Genomic DNA, 27531 nt, shown 5'->3' with positions numbered 1-27531 from the left:
CTGCGGCACCACTTTAAATGTAACCAGGAAGTGATGCAGGCAGGCTGCTTCACATGACCTCTTGACCTCTGCACCCCGCTGCTGATTCTGCAGAACTGCTTGGATTACAGTCAGGAAAAACTATCACCCAGTGTGCTGTCTGTGAATAAGTAACTTTGCATGATATTGCTCTGAGTTTCATTCTGAATCCAGGCTCTCAGACGTACCGGGTTTGATTGATTTGCCTCCAAAAATGCTCTCTCCAGGGAGCTCTGTGCATGCAAAACCAAACCAACATTTCTGAATTCTCCCTGCATCCCGAACCCGAAGCTCATTGAGGGTTTGGAGTCAGATGGGTAGAAAGCAGATCTGCAGAATGTTTTAATGATTGGAGATGAGAGAAGGGGGAAGATGACAACCTGTGGCAGACAGTAGAGGTCATCTGTATCAAACACTGTTCCTGTAGTGTGATGTGGGAGGGTTACCACAACACAAGACACTGCATTATGTTTATTTATTATTATAATGAAGGAGAAAAAAAGTGCTTTACCTTAGAGAGAGGTGGAGAATAGATCAAAGACTTATGCAGAATGAAAAAAGTACACTAAGATATCTTTAGAGGGGAACAGCCACAGCTTTATAAATCCTTAATTTCACTGACTTATATTTAGTTTATAATAATAATAACTGATATTCATATAGCGCCTTTCAAGAAACCCAAGGTCGCTTCACAGGGTCAGGTAGGGGGTCTGGGGGTTAGGTGGGAATATCTAACAGGGTAAGGCCTTGAGGAAAAGGTGACTGCTTTTTTAAAAGTGTCCAGGGTTGGGGCGCTGCAGATTTCAGGATGGAGAGAGTTCCACAGAGTAGGGGCTGCCACACTGAAGTCTCTGTCTCCAAAAGTCTGCAGCTTAGTCTTGGGGATGGAGAGGAGACCCGGGTCCGAAGACCTTAGGTTCCAGGACGAAGTGTGTTGCTGGAGGAGGTCAGCCAGGTATTGGGGGGCGAGGGCATGCAGGCAGGAGTTTATTGGTGATGCGGTACTTAACAGGGAGCCGGTGGAGGTGCATGAGAGTGGGGGTGATGTACTGCCAGGGCTTGGTGAGCGTGAGAACCCTGGCAGCTGAGTTCTGCATGTATTGGAGCCTGTCCAGGGCATTGCTGGGTACCCCGAACAGGACTCCATTGCAGTAATCCAGCCGGGAGGTAATGAATGCATGAATGAGGGTCTCTGCAACTGAATCTGAAAGAGATGGACGCAGACGGGAGATGTTCTTTAGGTGACTTGGTGACAGATTTGATGTGTGACTGGAAGGTGAGGGTGGAGTCAAGAATGACACCCAGGTTGCAGACTTCAGGAGATGGGGAGATGGAACAGCCATCCACATGGAGGAGGAGATCTCCAACCTTCCTGAGCAGTGGCTTGGGGGCCACACCCATGAGCTCTGTCTTTGTACTATTGAGTTTGAGGAGTTTAGGTGTCATCCAGGTTTTTATGGTGCAGAGGCAGACGAGCAGAGACTGAGGGGGAAGCTGGGTGGATGGTGAGGCGCTGAGACAGAGCTGAGTATCATCAGCGTAACAGTGGAAAATAAGACCGTAGTGACCGAGTGGGAGCTGGTGTTACCTGTTGAAGCAACTTTATATCCTCTTCTATATTTGACCAAATGCCTGTCACATGCAGCATGTTTTACATTCTGTCCTTAGCATCATGCATTTCATTTACGACTCATTATCTGAGCAGCTTAATGAAAGATCAGGATCACAGTCAGTGACGGGTGTACGCTGAAGTATGAGCATGGAGTCTGTGAAGTGATGACAGAGTGCTTTCTAATCATACTTGATTCTCATTTCAAACTTGTTCCAGAGATTGAAGTGAACGCATCATGATGCATTTAATATAACAATATTCAACGCTCTCATTAAAACAACATCTGAGTTCATCAGCTGTCTCACATCCCACGAGCTCTGTGTGTTAAATAATGGAGTCCTGTATTAAACATACGATGGCTCAGTGTCATCACTGGGTTTGTTTTTGATGCACGCGCCTTAGAGGAGCTGCTACATGTCTTCTTTTTTTAAATGAATATTTATGACGACAGCAGAGCTGCTCCACTTCTGAGTGAGCTTCTGTTCCACCAGCCTTCATCGCTCCACGTATGGAGGACATCTCTGGGAAATAATGCTGCTGGCTAGAGTCAATCAACCTTTATTGATACAGTGCCAAATCACAACAACTGTTATCTGAAGAGTCTTTCCAAACAGAGCAGGTCTAGACCGTACTCTATGTTCTATAACAAAGACCCAGGATAAGATCCAGTCCCATCTTCCAGACAGGACTCAGTCTGATCTCATCTTAATCCACCATGAGCAGAGCACTTTGCAGCATTTAGCAAGTTACAGTGACAAGGACAAACTTCCTTTAACAGGCAGAAACCTCCAGCAGGACCAGACTCATGTTAGACACACATCTGCTGAGACCGTGTTGGAGAGAGGGATAGAGGGAGATGAAGAGAGAGAGAGATGATAGTGGGGAGACGGATAGTAGTAGTTGTAGCAGCTGGAGTCTGGACCACGTCCACAGCAGCAGAGATCCAGAGGAACCTACGAGACAAGGGAGCTCAGGGACTCCAGAAAGGTCTATGGTTAGTAACTTTAATGGAACAGGCAGAGTTAAAGTGAGAGACAGGCAGAGAGAGGAGAGAGAGGGAAAGCCAGGATCCCAGTGTGTCAGTCTAAGCCTATAGCAGCATAACTAAGACCTGGTCCAAGCCTGATCCAGCTCTAACTATAAGCTTTATCAAAAAGGAAAGTTTGAAGCCTACTCTTGAAAGTAGAGAGGGTGTCTGCCTCCCGGACCCTGACTGGTAGATGATTCCAAAGGAGAGAGGCCTGATAGCTGGAGGCTCTACCTCCCATACTACTTTTAGAGACTTCAGGTGCTGCAAGCAGATTTAAACCAGATTATTTTTCAGGGTAAGTAAATAATTCATTGACCCAACATCAAGACCGGATCAGATCCAGTCCCATCTTCCAGACAGGACTCAGTCTGATCTCATCTTAATCCACCATGAGCAGAGCACTTTGCAGCATTTAGCAAGTTACAGTGGCAAGGACAAACTTCCTTTAACAGGCAGAAACCTCCAGCAGGACCAGACTCATGTTAGACACACATCTGCTGAGACCGTGTTGGAGAGAGGGATATAGGGAGATGAAGAGAGAGAGAGATGTTAGTGGAGATACGGACAGTAGTAGCTTTTCTGCATCGCTCTGAGACAGGATGTGTCTAATTTTTGTGACATTGCATTGCATTAAAAGCTTTTAAGTAACCACTATCATGTCTATTTATGGTTGTTATCCTGACCCCACAGTCCTGCACAATAAAGAAGTTCATTAGTCCTTAAATTCCATCAACTAAGCTTCTTTATTGATCAGTCAAAGTGAGAGTTTTGTTGATTTTGAAAGAGGGACCTTTAAGGGACCTACGGACGCTTCATTAACAGAATGCATCAAGAACAAATCAAAGGTGATACAATGCTCACCATACAAAGAACTCATGTGACTAAAAGAGCCAGATGCCTGAGTCACCAAATGTCTAACCTTCCTCCCAATAAAGGTGACTTCTTCACCTAAAATGTGGAGTTAGAATCCACAAGAAGGAAGAATAATCCAGGGATTGACAGTCCTCAGACGTGAACAAAGACATGTCCAGTCCTCTGTCAGCCTCTCACTCACATCACCCTATATTTCACCTGTTTGTGGTCTATTTCTGCTTCATAATTTAATAATAACCCATCCTGTCAGAGTGGCTCTCCCTCTGAGGGTTGAGTCTCTTTGTACGTTTTAAAATATCCCTCCACTAACATGCATTCAGGCTGAGGAGCGCCACACGGCACCAGTGCAGCTGCAGCTCGTTCAGGCAAACTTAAACACTCATCTGATATCAAACTGAATGTTAAATCAAGCTGAAGTGAAGAAAAGCAGATCCCCCATTATTTCCCCCTTTTCATACAAACTCCTGCTCCCCTTTCATCCTCCCCCGCTGGGACTTTTGGAAGCGTCTCCAAACTTTTGTTCCCTCTCCTCACTCGGAGTACCTGAAACGACTTCAAACGATGAGCCTGAACTTAATATTTCCTCTTTCATTTCCTGCTGTGTTTCAATCCTCTTGAAGCTGAGAGCTCTGTATCTGCAATAAAGAGAGAGAGAGAGAGCTGACTTTAAGATGATGAGGATGAGGATGAGGATGAGCTGTGTGACGTAACACTCTATGCTCAGCGCTCTCTGTCTCTACTGACAATAATTTAATTATAAAATAAGAACATACTTATTGTTTCAGCTTAAATTGATTTATTCTGTTGTTTTCTTACATTTTTAATTTGGATGTGAACATTTTATTGAACAGGAATATAATTCAGGTTGTTAAACCCTCATAGACTCTTCTTATATTTAAATTCAGACATGCTCAGGTAAATATAGAGACCCCCCTTCCCTTCTAGATCCAGTGCAGCCTCTGACCAGAGTCAGAAAGCCTGATTGTCACTCCTGTGTATGAATATTGCTGACTATACAGGAGCATAACTACTTTGCAATACTTGCAACACTTGACCAAAACTCCTAAACAGTCCTCTCATCTGTTGCTGTGATTCATAAATTCTCAATCAGATTTTTTGATTGTAAATTTACGTGATAAATTAAGTTTGTCAGATGCATTCTCAATGTTGTATGAATTCTCAGTGTCCATCAAAGATTGTATATCGAGCTGTGCGGGGAGGTTTCATCAGAATCTGCCTCATGTTGGGAGTTGTTAGATAAACCAGTGGTGCTTAAAAGTGAAGCAAATGCAGTTCCTTGAGTGTCCACTTGAGGCATCTCCAAAAGCCACACAACCCCCTTTTTAGGCCCAGTCTTAAAGCTGGGGTTGGTGTTCAGATTTAGATCCACTTTTTGTTCTACTGGTTAAAATGATACTTATGTCCTGATGGTAATCAATACATAATGTGTTCTTAAAAAAGAGAGAAGAAAAGCTGCTATCTACAGCCGGAGTAAACCTGGGAAAACACCAACCAATCAGGTGCCAAAATTTTAAACCATTCAAATCCCGTCCTGCTGTTCTGCCCTTCTCCTGCAGAGCGTACATTTCCCCAGCGTGCACTCCGAGTCCCCGTCTCCTGCCTCTGCTTCCCCTGACTCTACTGACTGCCCCTCTCTCTCCACCTCAGGCCTGTCCCCTCTGACCTGATGAGGTGCTTTGCTAAGGACTGTAGTCCGGATCAGAGTCTAAAAAGCTCTCACCACGGGGACTCTGACAAGCAGAAGAATGAATGACATTTAGTAAGTCCTACAGAAATGTAGATGTACTGTAGCGTCCGTCCGGACGCTGTAGGGATGACGAGCTGATTGGTGAACACGTTGATCTTTAATAACCGGTCACTGTCTGCCGTTACCACGACAACCAACAAAACAACAATCAATGTTTGAATGAATGAAGAACTTCTCCTCTTGTCTCTCCTCTCTCCAGCTCACACACTCTACACCTCTCCTGATGCCTTCACTGACCGTCAACACTGTAGGAATTAAGAGCATCTACACTGAACATGTTTAACAAACAGTAGAGCTGTTACAGTGTTATATATGTGTTATAACTTTTCTCCTGATATCGTGTCACCATGACAACTGGATAATGCTAGCATGACAGTTGTGAGTGCTAACAGCAGCCATGTTTGTTTGTGTTTTTAACTTTCACTATGAGAATGTTTTGGTGAGGACCGGTTTTGAATCAGTCACCATCATATGGTCGCAAGTCAGCGGCGCTCGTGCATGTGAGCGGGGGGGCGTCGTTTCGGAGGAGCTCTGAGGGAGGAGGGGAGGGGTTAGACGGAGTCATGAGGAAAAGCTACATTCAAATTCATGCTAGTTTTCGGAGACTACCAACCCCAGCTTTAAGAAGTCCATTTGGACCGCAGATATAAACATGTCTGCAGGCTCAGTGGCTCAGCTTCTTTGTGAATGTGTCGTGTCACAAAGGTTTGTAAACCAACCAGAAAATAATCATCTTTGCCTTTTGGACAAATATTGACTTTACTCACAATTTAACTTGGACAAATATTGCTCGGGCTGCGCTGGTTGATGGCAGCATCCTCACTCTGACATCTCTCCTTAGCATGTTCACTGCATGTGTGTGCATGATTGTATGTATATACTGTGTGTGTAGCATGTCCAAAAAATAGCATGAGTGAAAAAATTGAATTTCTCCCCCTGGGGATTAATAAAGTACCTTTCTTCTTTCTTTCTATTCAATGTCTGCAGACAAAGGCAGGGACATGTATGAAGGCTGGAGCTTTGGAACAATTAACTTACACAGGAGAACTCAATTTGAGGCCAATTTCAGACCCAGAATAGAAGCTAAGTAATTAAACTAAAACATAAACCTTCATGATTCAAAGAGGAAGCTTTGATGACCAAAGTACATCTGTTATTTCTTTACACACACAAAAAAACACTTGCTTAGGTGTAAATAGAGATACATGAAGAGGAAGGTTGGGATGGAATAATGTCATTGATGATATCAGGTTCTCACAGGACATGAGCAGTTCTCTCTGAAGAAAGCAAATCCTATATTGAAGCTGTTCTGACTGACATAAGAAGGCCTCTTACTGGAACAAAGAATACTCAAAGTTGTAGACTAACACAAGAAAACCTGTACTTGTCCACAAACATTATATTCTGCTTCAATTTCACATCCCCCTGTGTGACTCTGTGTCCTATAATGAATACATTCCATGGTTTACTTTAAGAAAAGAGTGTGTAGTGATGAGGAGTCGTCCCCTGCCTCTCTGACTGATTATTTGTTATGAAAACACAAGGATCTCGTTTCACTAAGTGTCGTACAGATAGAGGGACGGGTGTCTTCCATTAGGTCCTCCGGTGGAGTGACAGGTTGGAATGAAAGTGAAACCAAACACTCGTCTCACTGACACGGGGACAGACAGCAGGAAATGAACCTGTCATCTTTTAATTTGCTTTCGCTCTCCACCTGCCCGCCTGTTCGTCTCCATGTCCGCCCGCCTCACTCACGTTCCCATTATCTGTCATTCAGACGGACAGATGGATGCTGGGAGTCTCTCTCTATCTTTACCTGTCCTCTCTCTGTGTCTTTGTCTTTAATTATCTGTTTGTATCACACTCCTTATCTCTTTGTCTTCTGCTGTGTCTGTTTGGTGTCTTTGTGTCACTTATTGTCTCACTCTGACACTGACTCTGCCTCAGTGGCCTTGTTTTCATAGATTTCAAAGAACTATCAAACAAGGTATTCATGTTTAGGGGTCGAGTTTTGCAATGAAGGAAAGTGTGAGTCTCTTTGATTGGCTGAAATGACAACATTGTGTCAGGTTTCACAATACAACTTATAGAGTAAGAGAGAGAGAGGCAGCTGCAGTGTCAATCACCCTTATGGCATGCTGTGACTCCACACCCACAGAGGAGAGCTCCATCAGGAGGTTCAAACTGCAGATAAAGACTCCGTCACTCTTTCTCCTTAAAGGGATATTTCAGTATTTATTAAGTGGGGTTGTATGACTCACATGTCACTAGTTATTTCAGCCACCTCAATGAGAAACTGCAGAGTCTGCCGTGTCATTCAACAGCTTTTGAGAGACTCATACCTGATCAGCCATCTTGGTTTAGGTCTTCGCTCTGCAAGGACGTTTTTCAGCACTTTACTTTGCGATCAGAACTCTTGTTTGTCTTGCACTGTTTGCAGACGACACACAGACCTGATTTGTCCGCACAAATAACTAATGGCTCGTGTCCACCAAGCGGTCTGTCATGGATCAGTACAGTTTGGTACGGGTCGGTGTGGTAACGCCTGATCCTGTTTGCATTTCCTCAGCCAACCGTGCCCTACCTGGTGAGCGGCGTGCAAGCCAGATGCTGATAGCCGCGTCAGCTACGTCATGGCAGTGCGACACAGTGTACCACGTTAATAAATGCAACGAAGAAGAAGAACGTGAGGACAGTCTGCACCTCTTGACGCCATTTTCCAAACAAACAAAGTTCTCTTCCCGAAGTCCACTGGAGATTTAGACATGGCGGGGTTATGTGTTGTTCTTTATTACCGCTGTCGCACAGGAAGTGACGGTTCTTTCGACCAATCAACGGCCTGCAGTGTTTCTAGCTCCGCCTTCTGGGGTCGGATCCGTATGTCTGGCACCCCAACAGAAGGGTACCAAAAAGTGGGACGGTACTGCTCGGTAATTTGGGGACCTGTCCCGGTTTTAGTCGATGGAAATGCCACAAAATGTGTGCCGAACCAAGACGTTCTGAACTGAACTACTTGGTGGAAACGGGGCTCTAGTCTCTGATTCTGTTTGTGATCTTCGTGGACAGGATCTCCAGGCGCAGCGAGGGGAGGAAGGTATCTGGTTTGGGCGCCTCAGAATTCTACCTCTGCTCTTTGCAGACGATGTGATTCTCTTGGTTTCTGCAGGCTGGGACTGAAAGCTACTGGGATGTGGGTCAGCACCTGTAAGTCTGAAGTCATGGTTCTCTGTTGTAAAAGAGTTGCTCTTGTCCCTCTTGGTGGGGAGTTAGTAGGATGCTTCCTGGACGCCTCCTTTAAAAGGTTTTCCGGCGTGTCTAACTGGGAGGAGACCTTTGGGTGGATCCAGAGCTCACTGGAGGGATTATGTGTCATATAATCGAGTTGGATAAGCAAAGAAAGCTGTACTGAGACGAACCGGACTGAACCGCTTGGTGGAAACGGGGCTCTAGTCTCTGATTCTGTTTGTGATCTTCGTGGACAGGATCTCCAGGCGCAGCGAGGGGAGGAAGGTATCTGGTTTGGGCGCCTCAGAATTCTACCTCTGCTCTTTGCAGATGATGTGATTCTCTTGGTTTCTGCAGGCTGGGACCTCCAGCAGGTACTGGGACGGAAAGCTACTGGGATGTGTGTCAGCACCTGTAAGTCTGAAGTCATAGTTCTCTGTTGTAAAAGAGTCGCTCTTGTCCCTCTTGGTGGGGAGTTAGTAGGATGCTTCCTGGACACCTCCTTTTAAAGGTTTTCCGGCATGTCTAACTGGGAGGAGACCTTTGGGTGGATCCAGAGCTCACTGGAGGGATTATGTGTCGTATAATCGAGTTGGATAAGCAAAGAAAGCTGTACTGAGACGAACCGGACTGAACCACTTGGTGGAAACGGGGCTCTAGTCTCTGATTCTGTTTGTGATCTTCGTGGACAGGATCTCTAGGCGCAGCGAGGGGAGGAAGGTATCTGGTTTGGGCGCCTCAGAATTCTACTCTACTCTTTGCAGATGATGTGATTCTCTTGGTTTCTGCAGGCTGGGACCTCCAGCAGGTACTGGGACTGAAAGCTACTGGGATGTGTGTCAGCACCTGTAAGTCTGAAGTCATGGTTCTCTGTTGTAAAAGAGTCGATCCCTCTTGGTGGGGAGTTAGTAGGATGCTTCCTGGACGCCTCCTTTTAAAGGTTTTCTGTCATGATCCTCATCATGGCAGCCCTCCCCTCTCCCTCTTTGTGTGTGTTTTGTCATTTCCCTGTCTGTTGCTCCTCCTCCTGTGTCTCTTCCCCTTGTTTGTGTCTTGTGGGTGAATGAGGGCGGGGTTTCCATTCTGCAGGCAGCACCAGGTGAAGCCACTCAATAATCAACCCTCTCCTATAAAGACTCCGGATTCTCTCCTACTCGTTGCCAGATCGTACTTCAGTTTTCAGTGAGTTTGCCGTGCATGCTTCCCGCTCTCGTGCTGATCGCTTCCCTGTCTGCTGCTGAACCTGCCTGCCTTTGCCTGAGCTCCAGTTACCCTCTGTGGAAGGACACTGGAAAGAGGGACTGCTCCGCTCGTTACCCACGGCGCCATTACCACGGAGTTCACTCTAAATAAAACACTTGTATTTTCACAATCCAGCTTGCCTGAGTTCTGCATTTGGGTCCAGTCCTAGTGACAATCATAACATTTTCTGGCGTGTCTAAGTGGGAGGAGACCTTTGGGTGGATCCAGAGCTCACTGGAGGGATTATGTGTCGTATAATCGAGTTGGATAAGCAAAGAAAGCCGTACCAAGACGAACTGAACTGAACCACTTGGTGGAAACGGGGCTTAAGAGTCAGGATCCCACAGTTTTCACGTTCCTCCAGCTGATGCATCACCTCTCTCGTCCTCTTTCAGGCGGTCCAGGCTTTAAGAAATGTTCTGGGTTATGTACCGTGTTTGTCGGTCCATCCCACCTTATAAAAGAAACTGACGAGGCCTCCTCACTCATCAGAGATCCATTGTTTTCTCTTCCTGTGTGGGAAGGCCTTCATCACGCTCTGTCTTTATGAATTTAACACAAGAAGAAGGAACAAAAGTAGGCAACATAATACACTGAAGCATGAGTCATTCAAACACCGATCCATTCAAAGTATTTTAGCTTAAGCTGGACAACTCTTTATGAGTCTTTATGTCGTAGAAACGCCGCCCTGCACTGACTTTTATAGAAACACAACGTCACATAGAGGTGTTTAAATCATGGGGACACAAAAGAAACACACACATAACTGTAAAATCTAGATATTAAAGTCAGGCCTGGCAGACAATAACTCAAACAAACAGTGAGGATAAAAAGGAATAGATAAATCTTTCTTTGCTATTGTGAAGCTCAGAATCGGATCACAAACATCCCCGGCAGCCTTACCAGGAAATCAACTGATACCAGAGCTGAAGTACAGACGGGTGTAACTGTTGTTTATCTCCCATCTCAGAGTTCTGATAACGAGCAGAAAGAAGACACAAGTCTGCCAAGGCATCCAAACACCCAGAGAGACGCAGCCCACTGCTTTCTGGCAGACACACCGCTGATAGGAAAACCAACTTTTCAGAGAAGCTCCAGAGAAAGAAAGCAGAAACTCAGAGTGAGGTGACCTCCTGACCTTAAAAACGTCTCTCTTGGTCTGATTTACAGGTCAGCACACGTCCAGATGACCCGGTGGTTGCTGGTTAAACTTTGGTCAAGACTATGAGGAAACCTTGTCTCTGATCTGGTCCTGAAGTACTGCTAGTTAAAACAAGCTCACACAGCAATTAGCTTCTTAATTTGATAGACGTGTCACACTAAGAGCTGCTCTGATGTCAAGTGACTGTAAAAACAACAAAGACTTATGCAGTGTGGTTCGCTAATCGAGCTCCTTTCAGGTAAATGAATCAGAGATGACTCAGCCGGTGAACATGAAGCTTAAATGGACTTCTTATTAAGAGTAAGTCTTTAAAGAAGCAGAAGAGAGAACACACTCACTCTGAAAACTGACTGCTTCTTCATCCTCTGCAACACTCAGACGATTCAATCCATTCTCTAAAGCAACACTGTCGGGTGTGTTCGGGGTTACTGCTGCTCTCGCGTCCGGCAGGTAAACACGCTCTCTAGTATAAACAAACTGTGACATTAAATGCAAAGAGGAGACGGCGAGGAAGGGTGCAAACTTCTTAGAAAGTTCACTTCAGAGTGGAGGAGGCGAGTCAATGAGGCAGGAGGAGATGCAATTCAGAAGTGCAAGTGCTGCTGCTACAGAGGTCTGAGGATATAACAGTGACTTCCACAATGAGGCAGGGAAAGAGTGTGTGCATGCAGGTTCGATTAAGACTGCTCCTCTAAGATTTGGATTAGCTTTCACTCATTGAGAGTTGTTTTTCTCTTGGAAACCATGATAATCTGGAAAGAAGTGAAAGTTTCATTGGAAGGTTTTTGGTCTATAACCCATCTGGAGGTCGTCAGCTCCTCAGAGACTTGTTTTATGGGACGTGCTCGGTGCATATCAAAGAGGTGGCTGTAAAGTTGTAGCACAGACGGCAGATGTATTCCTGGTGCCAACAATCCTGTGTTAACGTCATTTATGTGTCTGAATCAGTTTGACACATCTGATTAAATGTGAAACATTATTCCTGAAGTCGTCTAGATCAGCCATTCTCAACCCTGGGGTCCCGACCCCAATGGGGGTCGCGAGATGATTTCTGGGGGTCGCCAAATAATTTTCGAAAAATATATCTAATATTATATTACAGAATTTCAGTCAGGGAGCTGTTCTAGTTGCTTTGTGCTTCATTACTTTTTCAAAATGCATTGTATCAACTAAATTTGTATGAATTGACCTGTGCGCGTGAGATCATGCTCCGTGACCCACGGCGGGAAAAAAGACAAAGAAAAACAAACCATTAACCTCGCGCTACATTTTGCAACAAGTTTGCTAGCTTTCTGATGCTGTAAAATGGAGCGATGGCTTAAGAGAAAAAGTGTTCCAGCTCGAGACTTGGGTCAGCAGCAGGGGTCTCAGAGTCAGTCACCAGACAGTCTGACAGCAGGACCACCCCCTGAGAAACGGAAGGCACTGGGGCCGACACCGGCTGACTCCAGAGCTTCGAAGCTCCGTAAATATCAGCCCGACTTTCTTAAACTTGGATTTTCGTACATGACTAAAAACAACGCAGAATACCCACAATGTGTCATTTGCTCTGAAGTGCTGGCAAACGAGAGCTTGAAACCAGTAAAACTTAAGAGACATTTGGAGACAAAACACAGCGGCTTCATTGACAAGCCAGTTGAGTTTTTTCGGCGCAGGGAGCAAGAACTAAGGAGCCAAAAAACGGTGGTCAGAAAGGACACGCCTTTAGAATATTAGAAGTTATGAATTAGAAGTTATGAATTTAGACAGAATGTCATGAAAAACAAGTATCTAATGAGATTTAATGTGGATGTTATTCATCATATTCAGAAATGTCCCTTAATATCTTGAGCAAAAGCTCATCCACGGAGGCAAAATGGCTACTTTTCTCTCTCACACACTTGTCGACTATCACTTCACTTAACTGCGTTTCCTCAATCTTTCGATTTCTCTACTGGCATTAAAGTTAAATTGGAGCCATAGTTTTATTTACAACTAATTAAGGGAGTGCAATAAGAACTCAAAGTATATTTTTCAGTTGGTTTTTCAGTATACCTGCACCGTTTTTCTGTTTCAGCACCGCGGACAGCGCTCATTATCCATTCTCACCGGCAATGCGTGCGTGATTGGGAGGGGGTGGGGGGGGGGGTCGCGGACACCAGTGCATGTTAAATTGGGGGTCGCGACTCAAAAAGGTTGAGAACCGCTGGTCTAGAGCAGTGGTTCTCAACTGGTCTGGCTTCAGGACCCACCATCACCCCTTAGCAATAAGCTGCAACCCAAATCAAGGAACATTTTTCAAATAGATTCATAATAAAGATGGTGCAGTTTGAACCTGAGATACAGAATATCAGATTATGCCAACACACAAAATAAACAAGTGTACTGGTAAACCCAAAACAACCAGCAGGTGGCGATGCTAGAAGAAGAAATGTGTCCTTCCACACTCTTTTAGCTGCTTTTTAATGTAAATCAAAAAGTGCACATTAGGGACACAAGGTTTCAAGAATATTATACACAAACATGAAACAAGTAAGTCTAACTAGTGAGAACTAGTTTCAAAGAGATTCAAAAATATGTAGTTTTGTCGTAACATAACATGTTAGAACAAAAATGATGCTATTAAAAGAGAGAAGAGTGTTTTGTTTCCAAATGCTGCTTTACTTTTGACGGCTTCATACTTTCACTTGCCAACACCTCGGTGCAAACAACACCCTGAGGTTTCTGTCGTCCTTTTTTATCAGTATAATAAAGTCCATATTTAATGTAGTCGCTGTATTATTTGTGTTTAGCCATGCTTAATTCCCATTAGAAAAAAATACTTTGATTGTCTTCTTCTACACTGTAAAAAGCACGGTGTCACAATTTGTATTTACATTTTCTTTCCCCAGCTTAAAGCTAGGGTTGGTAGTCTCAGAAAACTAGCATGAATTTGAATGTAGCTTTTCCTCAGGACTCCGTCTAACCCCTCCCCTCCTCCCCTCGGACCTCCTCCAAAACGACGCCCCCACGCTCACATGCACGAGCGCCGCTGACTTGCGACCATATGATGGTGACTGATTCAAAACCGGTCCTCACCAAAACATTCTCATAGTGAGAGTTAAAAACACAAACAAACATGGCTGCTGTTAGCACTCACAGCTGTCATGCTAACATTATCCAGTTGTCCTGGTGACACGATATCAGGAGAAAAGTTATAACACATATATAACACTGTAACAGCTCTACTGTTTGTTAAACCTGTTCAGTGTAGATGTTCTTAATTCCTACAGTGTTGACAGTCAGTGAAGGCATCAGGAGAGGTGTAGAGTGTGTGAGCGGGAGAGAGGAGAGACAAGAGGAGAAGTTCTTCATTCATTCAAACATTGATTGTTGTTTTGTTGGTTGGCGTGGTAACGGCCGACAGTGACCGGTTATTAAAGATCAACGTGTTCACCAATCGGCTCGTCATCCCTACAGCGTCCGGACGGACGCTACAGTACATCTACATTTCTGTAGGACTTACTAAATGTCATTCATTCTTCTGCTTGTCAGAGCCCCCGTGGTGAGAGCTTTTTAGACTCTGATCCGGACTACAGTCCTGAGCAAAGACCCTCATCAGGTCAGAGGGGACAGGCCCGAGGTGGAGCGAGAGGGGCAGTCAGTAGAGTCAGGGGAAGCAGAGGCAGGGGACGGGGACTCGGAGTGCAGGCTGGGGAAATGTACGCTCTGCAGGAGGCGGGCAGAACAGCAGGACGGGATTTGAATGGTTTAGAATTTTGGCACCCAAAAAACAGTGATTGGTTGGTGTTTTCCCAGGTTTACTCCGGCTGTAGATAGCAGCTTTTCTTCACTCTTTTTTAAGAACACATTATGTATTGATTACCATCAGGACATAAAGATCATTTTAACCAGTATAACAAAAAGTGTATCTAAACCTGATTACCAACCCCAGCTGAAGGCCCACGACCCACTCAAAACGAGTCCATGACCCACCAGTTGAGAAACACTGGTCTAGAGCAGAGGCCCTCAATAGGCTGTTGCCTCCGGCCCCCCTGCCGCCTATTTGTGGGCCCCGGCCTGTTATTCCTTCACTATGTGTTTTGGTTGGGTCAGCATGTGTATACCTGGACTTGTCTCCATGCCAACGATACACAGACAGCCTGTCACTGGGTCACTCAGAGTTCCCTGCTTTCACTTTGGAGCAGTTGGTATATTGACACTATGCCAGCTGTAGGAGCCTAGATTGAACCAAAATGACGTGTTCCAAGTTTGCTGCTTAAAGAAAAGTGGACAAACAAAATCAGCAATTCAAAGAAGAATGAACTGAAATATTCACATTCATTCTCCCTCCAACCAGCATGAGACCCATGTGCTTAATATGCCAGGAGACTACAGCTGTGATGGAGATTTCCAATTTGAAACAGCATAATGAGACAAAGTAGAGGAATGTTGAAAAGACATTTCCTCAAAATTCAGAGGGAAGAACAACAATACAAACGCACTGAAATCATCATATCAAGCTGCAAGCAGGACTCTTGTCACATTTATGACACAACAACAAAAAGCAACAGAGTGCTCACTTAGAGTGCTTTATTCTAGTTTGTATTTTTGTTGTTTGTTTTGAATGAAAAGGACAAAAAAATCTTTGTGGCCCTTTAAGATTTGTATTTGAGTAACCCTGCTCTAGAGGATGGATCTTCTGTGGTCAGATCTGCATAGAAACTAACTTCCTCTCACACAGACGCTGAAAAACCGTCTCATTCAAGTGTTAAATCATTCACTCACAAAAGTCACATCACATGCAAAATGTCCCTGAGCTTAGCTTCTCTGTAACTTAGATTCACTGTACTTTAATGGTGCCTGCATGTAACTATTACACATCCTTTATCTGTCAGGTTTAGGCACCAGAACTACCTGTTCAGGCTCAGGATGGATCATAGTTTGGTCTTATTGTGGTACAGGAACAGGGTCTGCCGGGCAGAGAGCCCTGGGCACATAATTGGCTCCAGCAGCATGTAATGCAGTCATGCTGCCTGACATGGAAAAGGCTTTGGTGTTTCAGGCATGAAATAAACTTCCAGTTCAAATGCATTACTTTCCAATTTTTTGCTGACTTGCTTGAAAAAGTCTGTATGTGTCCGTGCATGACTCCACGTTTTAATATTCAAGATTTTTTTTTAGAACCTGCCGTGAGACCTGTCTGAAGACATTCATATTCCTCTGAGGATTCTCATCAGCACAAACTTTTCCAGGAATCCACGAGGTGCTCAGAAACTTCACCTACATCTGGCCTGGAGACACCTGGTCCAATTTAAGCTCCTGAACAGAGTGCCTGCTCCCCAAAGAGTCCCTGTTCCTGAGTGTGTGTGCAGAGTCAGCAAGTCTGAACATCAGCAGCTGGTCAAATACAAGCCTCCAGACTGTACAGTCATGGCCAAAAGTTTTGATAATGACACAACTATTAATTTTCACAAAGTCTGCTGTTTCAGTTTTTATGATGGTCATTTTGCATATACTCCAGAATGTTATGAGGAGTGATCAGCTCAACTGCAATTAATTGCAAAGTCCCTCTTTGCCTTGAAAATGAACTTTATCACCAAAAACACATTTCCACTGCATTTCAGCCCTGCCACAAAAGGACCAGCTAACATCATTTCAATGACACACAGGTGTCACACACATTAACACAGGTGTGGGTGTTGATGAGGACAAGGCTGGCGATCAATCTGTCATGATTGAGTGACTGGACACTTTAAAAGGAAGATTGTACATGACATCATTGTTCCTCATCTGTTCGCCATGGTTACCTGCAAGGAGCCATCATTGCATTGCACAAAAAGGGCCTAACAGGGAAGTTTATAGCAGCGAGTAAGATTGCACCTCAGTCAACCGTCTATCCAATTATCAAGAACTTCAAGGAGAGAGGTTCAATTGTTGCCAAACAGGCTCCAGGGCGCCCGAGAAAGTCCAGCAAGCGCCAGGACCGTCTCCTGAAGGTGTTACAGCTGCGGGATCGGGCCACCACCAGTGCAGAGCTTGTTCAGGAATGGCAGCAGGCAGGTGTGAGTGCATCTGCACGCACAGTGAGGCCAAGACTTTTGGAGGAAGGCCTGGTGTCAAGGAGGGCAGCAAAGAAGCCACTTCTCTCCAGTAAAAACATCAGGGACAGACTGATATTCTGCAGAAGGTACAGGGACTGGACTGCTGAGGACTGGGGTAAAGTCATTTTCTCTGATGAATCCCCTTTCCGATTGTTTGGGGCATCTGGAGGAAGGCTTGTTCGGAGAAGACGAGGTGAGCGCTACCATCGGTCCTGTCTCTTGCCAACAGTGAAGCATCCTGAGACCATTCATGTGTGGGGTTGCTTTTCGGTCAAGGGAGTGGGCTCTCTCACAATCTTGCCTAAAAACACAGCCATGAATAAAGAATGGTACCAGAACGTCCTCCGAGAGCAACTTCTCCCAACCATCCAAGGGCAGTTTGGTGATGAAGAATGCCTTTTCCAGCATGATGGAGCACCTTGCCATAAAGCAAAAGTCATACCAAAATGGCTCGGGGAACAAAACATTAAGATTTTGGGCCCTTGGCCAGGAAACTCCCCAGATCTTAATCCCATTGAGAACTTGTGGTCAATCCTCAAGAGGCGGGTGGACAATCAAAAACCCACAAATTCTGACAAACTCCAAGCATTGATTCTGCAAGAATGGACTGCCATCAGTCAGGATTTGGTCCAGAAGTTGATTGACAGCATGCCAGGGAGAATTGCAGAGGTCTTGAAAAAGAAGGGTCAACACTGCAAATATTGACTTATTGCATGGATTCTGTGTAATTCTCAATAAAAGCTTTTGATACTTATGAAATGCTTCTTATTGTATTTCATTATACCATAGAAACATCTGACAAAAACACCTAAAAACCCTGAAGCAGCAGACTTTGTGAAAATGTAATATTTGTGTCATTCTCAAAACTTTTGGCCATGACTGTAGAGCCCAAAAGAAAAGTATGCTCCACCTTCACACAGAGAGAGAGTCCTCTCAGGGAGACAGAGCCAGGAGGGATGCAGACTCTCAGCAGATAAAGACTAATCCTTTACATTCCCATGGCTGTGTCTGAAACTGAACAGGGTCACAGCAAAGATCCATGAAACCAGTCCGCTTTGATTAGAATATAAATATCACATTACTCCTCTTTAATAACTTTCTGATGTTTGAAGTTTTGTGTCTGTAAATGAAACGCCTCCTTGCTCCTTTTATCCGGATTTGACTTCACAAGATGACATTTATTTTAGAGAATCACAGCAGGAGATCTCTCTTACACATTAAAAAGATGCTAGATCCAATCTACCGTTGTATACTGTTGATACTGAAAGCAACAGCTGGGGCGGTCCAGCATGTGTGGGGTGTGGTGGAAATCTGAAAACGAAAGACTCAAACTACAACGGTTTGTCTTTGTGAGCTTTTATTCCAGCCTTTCCAAAGCTGGTCAGCTGGCAGAGTGATCTAACAAGCGAGACAAGGTCTGCTCAACTGACCCAGAGTGAAGATTCAACATGTTACTTCTTCTCTTCAGAGTGTAAGATTACTGCATTGTTAAATTCAAAGAGCTGTGAGAGAAACCAGAGAGCTTTTAAGGACCTCTCGCTTCGAGACATCTCACCCCCTGGTCTGCTCCTCAGCCATGAGAAGAGATAACAGTATGCAAAACACTGAATGAAAACACACCTTGAAATAGATAAATGTCTGACAAATGAACCAACTGTATGACATTGTGAATTACATGTGCTGAGTGTCCACGCCCTGTGAATGAAGTAATGATTAAACCACACTGTTGTTTTCCATCTTTTAGTTCATGCCCGAAAAGAAACACTTATTTTATTGGATGAGCCAATTTGGGACCAATCTATATATCGACATTACATGTATGTCCAAGGTCTGTGGATGAAGTAATGATCACTGGAGCAACGTCAGGATGTATCTGACATCACAAAATAGTCAGTCAAACACAGGACTTTAGTGGGAGACAGGTGCACTGTATTGAGGTAAAGTTAGGGTGATTCTGGAGGCCCTGGTGCCCGCGTTGGTTCGGAGCTTGTTGAATTCGCAAACCAACATGTCAACCGTTTGTTTTTCCGCCCGCTTGAGCCCGTGGAAGAGACACGTCAAGACGTCAGATTTACATGACCGCTTTTCCCAGCAGCGCTAGCGTGAACTTTCCCTCACAACAACAACAATGGCGGACAACGGCAGCATGTCTCCTCGGTCGACCGCTGCTTTGTCTTGGAATCCATTAGTCTCTTTGATTTGTTCTCTGCAGGACGATGGAGGAAACACGTTTGGTTTGTGTTTTTGATCCCGGCAACCTCGCCCCTGAGGTAAGCGGTTCAAGGTTCTAGACCAGCAAAGAGTTGGAGCCGCTCTGGAACCGGTTTTCCCGGCCACACTCAAAACATGAAAAACTGTTCGGTAACACTTTATATTAACTACACACTTTTAAGCATTAATTAATACTTAACTCATCATCTGTAAAGCGTTGTTCATACATTAATACTCATATATCTTTCTTATATACCTTTCTGAACCATTGGTCACAGATTTAGTGTTTCTTGTTGTTTTATTTGTCAGTATGTAGACGTGTGTCTTGGTACACAGCTTCAGCTACGACATGTAGCTATAGCTATGCTAACTAGCGCTAGCACTTATCCATGACAAACAAAAATCATCCACTAGATCTTCAAATCTGCAGACGTGGGGAGTCAAAGCGACCTTTGTGTTTATTAAGACAGCCTACAACTAGCATGCCTCCCTCCTAAGCTCCTTGTTAGCACACATGTGTGCAGGGAATGAAAAACGGAGGAGGGGTTGAGTTGTATTTTATACAGTCTATGGGCTGAACAAGCTCCGAGCTCTGACTTCCTGTTACAGACCGGATATTGTTGTTACGTAACAAAAACACTGAAGTCTGAAACGGCTGGTTTCAGCACACATTTACAGAAAGGTGGAGAAATCAGAACAGGGGCAGAATGGATTCTTTTCATTCTCGGGGGGTTTGTAGACAGGGACACATATTTCAGGTAGAGAACCATTAAAAAGTCAATTCTGCATGATATGTCACCTTTAAATCTCATTAATGAATTATTTGTAAAGCATAAAAAGTCCTCACTTTAGATCAGCTCACAAAACCATGAACAAGCAGCTTATAAGTCCTTTGTGACTACCTTGATTAATCATAATTTACTATGTAATAAGGTGTTCACTAACCCTTACTAAATGTTAGAATCATAACCTGTAAATGTGTTTATATCTGCTTTATAATGACCATAATAGCTCATTTGTAATTGGTGAATCCATCATTTATAAAGTTTGAACAAAGAGTTAGTTAACACATTATAGAGAGTCATATTCATGAATAATAAAACATTTATAACTGTGTTTGTACGTGATATATAAATGAGTATTAATGTATGAACAATGCTTTACAGATGATGAGTTAAGTATTAATTAATGCTTAATTAATGCTTAAAAGTGTGTAGTTAATATAAAGTGTTACCGGTTCTCAATTGAGTGCCGGCTCCGAACCGGTCCTGAAACTGCCTCAGTCAAAAAGGGGTGATAGTGAAGTGGTGGCAACAAATGTGATATTTTTTGGGCCCAAATTTCCTCTGATTGGAGAACTGAAACAAGATGGGTTGGTTATATTTTCTGACATTGGTTATATATTTGACTGACACATAGTAACTCAAAAAAGAAATGAACACATAACCAACCACAGCAGAGGCAGAGGAAGTAACTCTTCTTGTTAGTGAATTACAGTTTCTGTCTGTGGCTTTGAGAGACATGCAGCAGCTGTTCCTGTAGGTTTCCTCGAGGTAACGTTCAACACCTACAACAACAATCTGATGCTTTTATTTGCAAACACAAGCACTTCAGCAGATGTGAAGGAGACATTAGCCTCAGAGAATGACAACACAGTCATTATAGTTTGGTTTGTGAACACCAGCTGAAGCAATTCTTGTACTTGTGTAACTATTCCTCGTTCAAAACCAAACCACTCTCTTTCTCCTGGCTCTCTCTGTCCCTGGACTTTCAACCTTCCTCCAAAGTGACGGTGTAAAAACACGGCGCTCATGTCTGCTGAAACAGAAAGACTGAGATGACTGATTCAGCACAAACTCCTTCTCCTCTAACCTTGAGGCTACCGCAGCGCTGATCTGTAGTTAGAGATGCACTTCTGACTGTCAGTGTCTTTGCTGAGTGCAGACACATTCAGCTGCCTCAGCCTCTGCTCTCCAGCCGTGTGTTTTTATTGCCTACAAATCAACCTGATAGCCTGAGGTGATTTTTCGGCATGCATGGAGAACACACAGCCGAGCTCCTGAAAACTCTTATCGGCCTCTGCTGCAGAAACTCTGACAGAAGCCTGTGAATACAGTCAAAGTGCAATGCATTTGTGCATTAGAGGAGTAGTTACGTAACCCGTGTGATGAACCCATAAACCACACCATCCTCCTCTCCCGCCTGGAATCCCACCTCAATATAACTGGCACCGCCCTTTCCTGGTTAAAATCATACCTCTCTGACAGACAACAGTTCATCCATATCAACAACTGCTCCTCCTCCACTGCCCCTCTGTCACAAGGCGTCCCCCAGGGTTCGGTGCTTGGTCCTCTGCTATTCATTCTCTACATGCTCCCCCTTGGTCACATCATACGCAAACACGGTTTCCATTTTCACAGTTATGCCGACGACGTCCAAATTTACATCTCCACCAAATCCATCACCTCCGCAACCCTCACCACACTCACTGACTGTCTTACCGAAATTAAAACCTGGATGCAAAAAAACTTCCTTCAACTAAACTGCGACAAATCAGATATCATCATCATCGGACCCAAATCCCTCACCACAACCACCCAAAACTTCTCCCTCACATTTGATAACACCACTCTGACTCCATCAACCCATGTTAGAAACCTCGGTATAATTTTTGACACCAACCTCACCTTTGAAAAACATGTCACTAACATCACCAAAACCGCCTTCTTTCACCTGAAAAACATCGCCCGACTCCGCCCACTACTCTCCTTCGCTGCAGCTGAAACCCTGATCCATGCTTTCATCACCTCCAGAATTGACTACTGTAACAGCATCTTATATGGTTCATCATCCAAAGTCCTCAATAAACTCCAGTACATCCAGAACTCAGCTGCCCGCCTACTCACTCACTCCCGTTCCCGTGATCACATCACCCCTGTCCTCCAAAACCTCCACTGGCTTCCTGTCCCCCAACGCATTCACTTCAAAGTCCTCCTCCTGACTTACAAAGCCCTCCATCACCTGGCCCCCTCCTATCTCACTGACCTGCTTCACCCTCACAACCCCTCCCGTGCTCTCCGCTCTTCTGATGAAAACCTCCTCTCCCCACCCTGTAGGACCAAGCACCGAACCTGGGGCGATAGGGCTTACTCCATTGCTGCCCCTGCCCTCTGGAACTCCCTCCCCACACACATTCGCAACTCCACTGACCTCCAAACATTCAAATCCCACCTCAAAACACACCTCTTCAGAACTGCTTTTAACTGTTAATGTTTTTATTTCCACTGTGTTTTTAACTTGTTTCTTTTATTGTGTCTTTTATTGTGTGCTATTTGTAAAGTGTCTTTGAGTTCTGTGAAAAGCGCTATATAAATAAAATGTATTATTATTATTATTATTAGAGGACTTGAGAGCAGCAAATAAGACAGCAGATCTTTAGTTTGTCTTGTAGAACAAATTGTTTTACAGTGAAGGACAGAAAAAGAGTCACAACCAAAGAAAACACAGGAAAGAAAAACTTCTGAGCGTCTCTCTTTCTTCTTTTCTGTGACTTCCCACTCAGATATAAAAACTCCTTTTCTCAGAGCTCTTTCCTCGACTCTTAGGAACTCATTTACTCTTATTTTTGGATCACTGTCACTCTGTGTGACATGTTTCTGACATTAGTACAGTATTTTTACCTGAACAACATTATCTTCTCTCTGATAAATGATTCACTTTCTTGTAAAACTACATTTGTGTTGCACTCTTGCCACCACTGCAAGATTAAAATGATCACTTCTGCAAAAACATAAGTCATGAATTGGATTACAGAGTTAAACTAGCTTTCAACTAAAGGTCCTACTTTACTTTGACTAGTTAATACAGCGCCAGGAGATTTTGCACTGATGCATCAACAGGAAGGACGTACCTCAGGATCTGTCTGCAGGTATCAGATGTGAAGGGCAGAGAGACTTAAGGCCAAATTCTACCAGATCCATGATCCAATAAAAACAATACAACAATAAATAAAAACAAACCATAGAAACACTCAAACAGGAGCAGAGTCTCATGCAGGGTTGAAAGCCAAGGAATAAAAATGGGTTTTAAGATGAGTTTTAAAAATGGACAGTGAGTCTAATGTGGAGGGGGAGGAACATTTTACTGCTCAAGGCTTTCTCTTCTAAGTCTCTGGAGACAAAAATTGAGATTCTCACTTCAGCCTCATTCAAGTTTCAAATTGTTCTCATTAGTTTCTCCTAAAATTCACTAAGAGAAACAGTTGAGACCATGACATGAGTCTTATTTGAGACTTAAATGAGAGATCTCATTAATGGCTCATTTTCTTAAAAATATATTTTTTGCCTTTATTTGACAGGACAGCTGAAGAGAGACAGGAAATGTGGGGAGTAGAGAGCGGGGGAGGACGTGCAGGAAATGGTCGACCGGCCTGGAATCAAACCGGCGACCCCTGCAACGAGGACTGTAGCCTCTGTATGTGGGGCGCTTAGACCGCTAGGCCACCAGTGCCCAAAAGAATCCACCCCTTTAATTGTAATAATCTGGCTAAATCTGGTCGGCCCTTTTGCGGAACCATATTTTAAATAAATGGTCTGTCATACCTGGGATGAAATCTCTATCTGTTGCAGTTTCTCTCAAATCCACTAAATCTTTGTGAAGTGGTTTTGTTCCAAACAGACTTGTAAAGGAAGGACCAGACTGTGAAGTCAAAGAAGAGATCATAAATATCTGATCTTGAAGTGGTTCAAATGTTTTAATGAGAATTGTAAGTTTGTGGACAATTCCATTGAAATGTTAATTTTGCAGGGTACTATAAATGTTGATGGAAAGATGAGCTCAGGCTCTTTCTTTGCTCCATCTGAGCTCAACTTGAGACACAAAAACTTAGTCTGACAAAAACAAATGGATGAGGTTAGATTGAGACAATTGAGAGAGCTCCCTGATTTCTCCACCTGAGCTCAAAAGGAGTCACAACACCTGAGAAATACCTGAGAACCATTTCAGATTCTGACCAGATCTCCTTTTGAACTGAAAGGGAGACTAAGCTGAGACTTTTTGAAAGTTTTTTTCTGGAGGCAAGAATGAGAAACAGGAGACATAAGCTATAGTCTCATTTTGCTTTCAAACAGATCTCATTGTTGGCTTAGGAGACATAAATGAAACACTTTTGAGATCTCCTCTCTAAATTTATTTTCCTATGGGGGAGCTCATTCCATAATTTAGGAGCAGCAACAGATAAAGCTCTCCCCCCTCTGAGCTTCCGGTTTGACCTGCGTACCTCCAGGAGCAGCAGATCAGCTGACCTGAGGCACCGAGCAGGAGGGTAAGGGGGTGAAGGAGCTCAGAGAGGTAAGGCGGGGCCAGACCATTTAAAGATTTAAAAACAAATAACAGAATCTTAAAATGAACTCAGGGAGCCAGTGGAAGGAGGCCAGGATTGGAGTAATGTGCTTCCTCTTATGTACTCCAGTTAAGAGGGGAGCGGCTGCATTTTGCACCAGCTGGAGACGTGCAAGGGAGGACTGACTGACTCCAATATAGAGTGCATTACAGTAATGTCCAGTCCGTCTCCGATCCGTCACAGCATCGGATCTGATAGGTTTCTATTCTAGTCAATGTGTTAACTTCCACTGGATCCACTCCGTTGCGTTGCGGCTGCGTCTCTGATCCAGCAGGTCTGAGTCCTCCGGGTCAGATACACAAGACAGACACTGTGTTATCGTTAGATCTTCTTTGACCTAACTATGACAACAATATGTCATTTTGAGTGTAGTCATCAAGTCAGAGGTTTTCAGAGACTGATAAAGACAACATGGAGGAGGAGAGGAGGAGGAGGAGAATGCTTGATTCACTGTTTGCAGTGAGAAAACCTCGGTCACATGACTCCAGCTGTCTGGAGGTCCTGCTCTGAAAAAGGCAACCGGTGGGTGTTGACAGACAAGAGAGCACAGAGCTGGACCGGACACGGATCTGGTGGAAGTCCTGTGGTAGAGTTTTCTGGGTTACAAACCATCAGAAGCTCTAGATTAAAATCTAAAGGAAAGTTCTTCATTCGTTATTTTGGAGACCAGCCGTAGAAATAATTACCCGTCCTTCATAATGAAGTAATCGACCTGCCAGGATATTTATTGAGTTTAAATAGAAGAGCTCCTTTATCACACTGCTCTTGATGCCCTCTTATCTCCTCTCTTATGTTCAATCCATCCATCTGTTCTCTGCATATTTATCTCCCTCCTTACTGCTATTTATCGCTCTAACTCTCTAGTGCACTCTTTGCTGTCAAGCAGCCATCCAAACGTCTTCAGAGAAGGAATAATCTTTCCTTTCACGCAGCCGGCAGTCCGTCGTGATGCCATATGGTGTAAACAATCGTCACACACCGGAGACGGTGTCGCAGATTGCTTTGAATGATGCACGACACACGACACACAGACAGGACAGGGAGCCCAGAGTGAACCGTCAACTCAACAGGTGAGCAGCCGAGACAAAGGAACATCAGACATGCCTGAGCGCTGATGATGGACGGGCCGACGAGCTGAGAGACTGACACGCCAATTAAGACTGAAACATCTTCATGAGGAGAGATAGAAAGCTCTGCCTGCTCAGTCTGTGGTTAGATGATTTTACATTCACCCACATGAGAGCAGAGCAGGTATTTCATCCTCTCATGACATGAGACTCCTGACAGTTGTTGAGATTTCTTTCACAGATGGGAGATATTGAAGCTGTCAGAAATTCATCATACCTGTAATTTCAAATAAGAGTGTGACAGTTCCCACTTTGCCGCTCGGTTGTGTTTGAAGACTGACATGGACGTGCTTTAAACCTCAGCTTCCTCTTTGAACATCCAGGAGAGCCTGGGATGACATTATCAGATCATATTTACAGGTAAAAAATTACAAAACCACCTCCAACTTTCAAAAGAGAATACAATTTATGGATTTAACAGGTCATACTGATTCATCCTTCACCTTTATTATTCCATCCAGCAGTCCACCTCTTTGTTTGCTCATGTGAGATCCTTCTCAACTCGCTCCCATGTCAAAGTCAACGTAGAAATCTCCTCATCTTTGTAATGTAACAAAACATGCATGTTGTAAGTCATTAAAGCTGGCCTACTTCTATTTTAATCAGAGCTACAATCTTTGCCAAACTTAACTAAGTAGTTGTAACTCACAGAGTTAACTATGTGTTGCACAGTTTTACTCGGTGCACACGTGGAGGTATCAGGATGTGTTCTTGGATAGCCGCACAGACCTCCATGTGCTAGCCAGAGGTACCCTGACTGCCATTAAGTACCGGGATGAGATCCTCAGACCCATTGTAAGACCATAAGCTGGTGCAGTGGGTCCTGGGTTCCTTCTGATGCATGATGAGGCTGGAGTGTGTTAGCAGTTCCTCCATGATGAAGACATTGATGTTATGGACTGGTCTGCCTGTTCCCCAGACCTGAATCCAATAGAGCACCTCTGGGACATCATCTCATTCCATCCACCGTCGCCACGTCGCACCACAGACTGTCCAGGAGTTGATTGATGCCCTGATCAAGGTCTGGGAGGAGATCCCTCAGGAGAACATCTGTCGTCTCCTCAGGAGCATGCCCAGACGTTGTAGGGAGTGCATACAGGCACGTGGAGGCCACACACACTACTGAGCCTCATTTTGAATTGTCTTGAGGAATTTCCACAGAAGTTGGATCAGCCTGTGATCTGATTTCCCACTTTGATTTTGAGTATGATTCTGAATCCAGACCTCCATGGGTTAATGATTTTGATTTCCATTTAACATTTTTATGTTATTTGGTTCTCAACACATTCCACTTTGTGATGAATAAAGATTTTCAACTGGAATATTTCATTAATCATGATCTAGGATGGGTTGTTTAAGTGTTCCCTTTATTTTTTTGAGCAGTGTTTATATGTCAAGACCGATGCAGAGCTGGCTAACTTTCTCCTGACCAGGTGAGCAGGGTAAATCCACGGCTCCAGATATGAGCACACAAGTCACGTCACGTCGCAGTACGTTGCATTACGTCACACACTCTGACGCAGAACTCCTTGGTGCAAACACCTCAAATATGCTGAAGCATTTGTCGACTGGGCCTCGAAGCTTGGGGTTTCGCGTCGCGCCAAAGTGGAGAAGGGTTCCATGTGAACTTGTTTGCATCGGGGAGGCGAACCCCCGCCTACTTCTCCCCTTTCGGAGTCTCTGGACGCTTTCCCTCAGGCTCACGCGGACGAAAATAAGGCACCAAGAGCGGGTAAAATACCTCCTCGATGACCCCAGGAGGAAAAGCGTTTTTCCTCTCCACATTCAAAGTCTTTTCCT

General features: G+C 44.3%; 1 long non-coding RNA gene across 1 annotated transcript in view; it reads right to left on the bottom strand.

Annotated features, from left to right (window-relative positions):
• Nucleotides 1–3466: 3466 nt before the first annotated feature.
• Nucleotides 3467–27531, bottom strand: part of LOC117824900 — a 208852-nt gene continuing 184787 nt past the window's right edge. Inside the window, exon 5 of the long non-coding RNA XR_004633741.1 lies at nt 3467–4168. This is a non-coding gene — a long non-coding RNA (uncharacterized LOC117824900). The remainder of the gene's footprint in view (nt 4169–27531) is intronic.

The sequence above is a fragment of the Notolabrus celidotus genome, chromosome 14 (genome assembly GCF_009762535.1).
Source record: "Notolabrus celidotus isolate fNotCel1 chromosome 14, fNotCel1.pri, whole genome shotgun sequence".
Lineage (NCBI taxonomy): Eukaryota > Metazoa > Chordata > Actinopteri > Labriformes > Labridae > Notolabrus > Notolabrus celidotus.
This window is presented reverse-complemented; position numbering and strand designations above follow the sequence as displayed.